The 4678-nt window shown below is 30.6% G+C and overlaps 1 long non-coding RNA gene across 1 annotated transcript; it reads right to left on the reverse strand.

The window, feature by feature from the left end:
- Nucleotides 1-293: 293 nt before the first annotated feature.
- Nucleotides 294-1450, reverse strand: LOC125208226 (uncharacterized). The gene is made up of 2 exons (XR_016132232.1): nucleotides 1354-1450; nucleotides 294-868 (listed from the first exon to the last, which is right to left on the reverse strand). It is a non-coding gene; the product is annotated as an uncharacterized LOC125208226 (long non-coding RNA).
- Nucleotides 1451-4678: the final 3228 nt, after the last annotated feature.

Raw genomic sequence — 4678 nt, forward strand, 5'->3', positions numbered from 1 at the left:
TTGATGAGTATAAATGTGATGTGATAATTGGATATTGTGACTCTGATTTTGTAGGGAATATTGATAACAGAAGATTCCAATCTGGTTACATTTTCACAATGTTTGGAGCAGCCATTAGTTGGAAGTCAAATCTCCAAAGCGCGGTTGCATTGTCAACTAACTACAGAAGCTATTCATGGCTCTAACAGCTGCCTTGAAGGAGATAGCTACTATTTGACCAATTTGTCCCCAGGACACTTTTCTTCGTGCCCTATTATTAGCCAATTGAATATGACACAAACTAACTACTGTACTACACAACCTAGACATCCATATATAATTCAAATCAACCACACATTTTGTACATATGAAGCAACATCGGATCATCAGATATCTGGAGATTATTAGCTTAACGACAAGAAAAGGAAACGAAACAAAGCACACAACTTAAGAGAAAACAATAAAAGGTAATGGATCTTTGGGACACAAGTAGTAGCTCAGAGTGACTTGGTTTCTCTGACATGGAAGCTGAAGCTGTAATAGCTGACGCCGGTGTAAGTACCATCAACGTGATTTGTCGTTTTCCAAACAAGGTGCAGGAGGGCTTTGAGACGTCCTCTTCCACCTGGTTGGATTCAGCAATGATGAATTTGTCGTTTTCTTTGCGGCGCCAGTAAATGTTGAAATAGCCGAATTTGAGGTTGACATAATTGGCGTTAGTGATAGAACGCTCCACATCAATCTTGACGAGCGTGCTGAATATGTCCTCTTCTCCCAAAACTACTGATGCGCCATCAGCCTTGAAGTAAGCATGGCCTTTACTTCCGTACGCTTTCGATTTGATCACGATCACCCTTGGAAGAGAGATTGTTGCCATGTTTCTTCCACCCTGAAAATTAAATGAGAAACTGTATATATTTGTTGTGTAAAAAACTAGTAACACCAGTTTTTGATGAGAGACATGCTCAAGCCTGCAGCCATTATATTGTTAACAATCAATAATCTAAAATGAACATGATTTTAATTAACGATTTTATGAGGCAGGGTTACCAAAATTGCACTGCCAAAAATAACAAATTTACCGACGGAAAATTCCGTGTGTAACTCAAAATTTCCGGTTGGTAAACTGTTTTATCGACAGATTACCAACGGAACTGTCCGTCAGTAATTCGCATGTCGGTAATTTGTTATTAGTTATGGCCAACAGAAAATCCATTGGTAACACCGATATAGATATCGGTAGTTACCGACGGATTGTCAGCCATCGGTAATTCCATCGATAATCAACCTTTTTTCGTAGTGTTGGAAACGAAATGGATAAAGCATATATCTATAAAAATAGAGTGCAAGCAAAGAAATTATATATCTACAAACCATTAACTAATTTATAGATTAAATAAATTCCAAGGAGGATGGATGAGGCTGTTGGATTACAGAAATATGGAAAAGAAGAAATGGTTTTCTTGCTGCTGTGATTTTCCGGAAATGGGAGGGCTCTATTTATAGATTTTGATTTAAGGGACTAGTTAACATTGTGGTATTTCTTAAGCTCTTTGTTTATCTTGTGGCTGTGGCATGTGGGACCAAATAAATTTATCTAGAACCTATAGTACTGCTCCATCCGTTCCACTTAAAATGAAACATTTGGGATCCGATAAGGAATTTTATGTAAGATTGTTTTGTGAGTTAATGAAAAGAGAGTAAAACAAGAGAGATGAAAAAGTAGATATAGAGTTGTTTCTATTTTAAGGAACGTTTCATTTCTAATAGGACAATTCAAAAAAGAAACGTTTCATTTTAAATGGGACTGAGGAGTACATTTTTCCGTAAAGCTATGAACTATATATGATCGGATTATAAAATGTCGTGAACTTTAAAAGTTTAAAATTAAGGAAAAATGATAATGATAACGAAGGTGCTCTACAGTTTCAACCTATTTTTTTTTTTTTATGCTCTCTCTTTTAAAATTCTCTACTTCTCTTTTCTTCTATATTTTGTTAAAATATCTAGATAATTCTATTAAAAAATATCAAAATATTTCTGTTAAATTAAAAATCCAATTTATTTTAATTTAAAAATATTCTAGATACCATTAAAGGAAGTCATATTATGGATATATACACAAACTATTAAACAAGATTAATTAATATTTAAATCACAATTTTTTATTAAATTATGGTCAATCAGTCCCAAACCTATGAAACTAGTATATAAAATCATAACTTTTATTATTATTATTATTATTATTATTATTATTATTATTATTATTATTATTATTATCACAACCATCCAATCTAAGGATCCAAGGGCTATGATTTGAGTGTTATGTTTTACATTAAGAAGCTGTAAAGGACCTTAACGCACCCCTACTCTTATATAATACAGCTAAAAGATTATTTCATTATATTTTGAGTCTTAATTAAAATATTCAATATATCTAAAATAATGTGGTTTTGTTGTCAAATCATATTTCCTTTTATAGGATGATTGCAAAAATTAATAGTTGTAAGTCTTAATTTTATACTCAAGTTTTAAAAGTTTTGAGATCAACTAGAAATTAAAGAAAATTAAGATTTAAATGACAATTATCCATTTTTATAAAGTTCCTTTGAAACTAATAGTAGTAACATGTCACTGATAAAAAGTGATATTTCTTCACCATGACCCTAGGCATCAACGACTGATAATAGGGTTTTTATTATCAATTTATTATAGTATTATGTATAAAGTATTGACACTAGATTGTTTAATCATGAATCGCGTGTGGGAAGTAGCCATCACCGAATGATCAGTTTTACCATTTTCTTCTATGCATACACACACGATGCACGTAAAATATAGGGAATTATTGTTATCAAATGATGATATGCGCATTAGCTGCCTTTCACAATTTATTTTTTAAGTACTATTAATGTAATCAATCATAAATGTGATGTGGCTTTCCATCTCCACCTTAATCGTGATTCTAAAATAATGAAAACGTATCTTTCTCTCATAGCTTTGTTAAATTTTTAATTGGTTTAATATAATTGATTCTCTTTTAATTGGGCTTCAAAACAAATAATTACCGTGTTAAATCCTTTGGATTAAAAAACATAAAGTCATACGGAGCAATTGTCTTCGCACGGCGGTAGTTCATATAAGAATGTGATCAAATGAAAACTCTAAATCTGGTACAAATTCAAAACTATAATCTTGACCATTGAAAAATGTCAACAAATCACAAAAAAAAACAACACGAAAATGTCAACAGAATTTCAACGGTAGTCAATGATTGATGTTGTGTTGATATTGTGTTGATACTGTGTTTACATTAAAATCTTGAAATTTTATACTGTGCTGATATTGTATTGAAACTGTGTTGAGGCAGTGTTAGGAGTTTTGAGTTTGTACAATATATAAATTTGCATTTTATTACTACTCATTTCATATAATAGAAAAAAGGCAATATTTATTTTCTCTTTGATAAAAATTGAGCCGTCGTCCTTATGTTATTTATTTATTTATTCGCTTCTTGTATAGATGCTGAGGATTATTCCGACTGTAAAATTATAAAAGGTTAAATATTTATTAATTTATTTATATTACAAATTGGACCACAAGTGTAAAACCAAAGTTTGGACCACCAAGAAAGTTATTGATTTGAAATGATTCATCAACGTGTCATGCACTTGTAAATTACTACTATAATGTAGTAATAAGGTACATAAATGAACATTTGTCAAGACTTGATACAACTCGAATCCATAATAGTACTACAAGTTACATGATAAAATTAAAAATTATGGAATCAATAAAATCTTAAATGGTTCATGAGTTTAGGAACGCCTCTTCCACCTAGATTAAATATAGCCCGACGGTTCTCTTTTTCTGAGCTAATTGTCTCCAATATTAAAAAGGCAACATCTCATATAATAAATAAACTTAAATAAACTTAAAGAGTCGAGCACCGGGCTTCAACAATGAAAGGAGTCAAAGCTTTTATATAGTTAAAGTTATGCAATGTGTAGAATACACGGAATAATGACCCAATTTTTATAGCTTAGAGATATCTACTGCAAAAATTATGAATTTTATAAATTTGTAAAATAGTTACACCATTCATTGAAACATTTTGTTCGATTTAAAAACACAGAGTAATAATTAATAAAAGAGAGGATATTTTTTATGATCCACCAATTTTGTCAAACTATCATTTTAGGTTTATAAACTTTGAAAATATCATTTGAGATCTATCAACTACGATTAATATCAATCGAAATACTTTTTACTATTTTCAAGTTATTTCCGGATACCCTCAATGCCTTGAAGGGCAATTCCATCAATTTAGTAGTACTTAAAATTTAAATAAAATATTTTAATATATTCTTTTATAATAAAGTAATATATTTATATTCAAGTATCACTAGTGTCTATTGACTGTAAATTTTACGGGTATCCATATTTTTCAAAATATTTTAAAAAATTCTTTAAAAGGGAACGGAGGGAGTACTATTTATTGTACTATTCTTTAAATAATATATTAATATTCAAGTATCACCTGTGTCTATTGACTTGTAATATCTCCCTCCGTCCTCCTCTCTTCGAATTGTCGCTTGAAGTTATGTTGTGATATTTTGGAAATGTGATGAGTCTAATTATAGATCAACTTGAGGGTATATATAGTTAACATTGTGGAGCTCTTTGTTAAATTTGTTGC

The sequence above is a fragment of the Salvia hispanica genome, chromosome 6, assembly GCF_029641045.1.
Source record: "Salvia hispanica isolate PSC_SH4W2 chromosome 6, Shi_PSC_v1, whole genome shotgun sequence".
NCBI classification, from domain to species: domain Eukaryota; kingdom Viridiplantae; phylum Streptophyta; class Magnoliopsida; order Lamiales; family Lamiaceae; genus Salvia; species Salvia hispanica.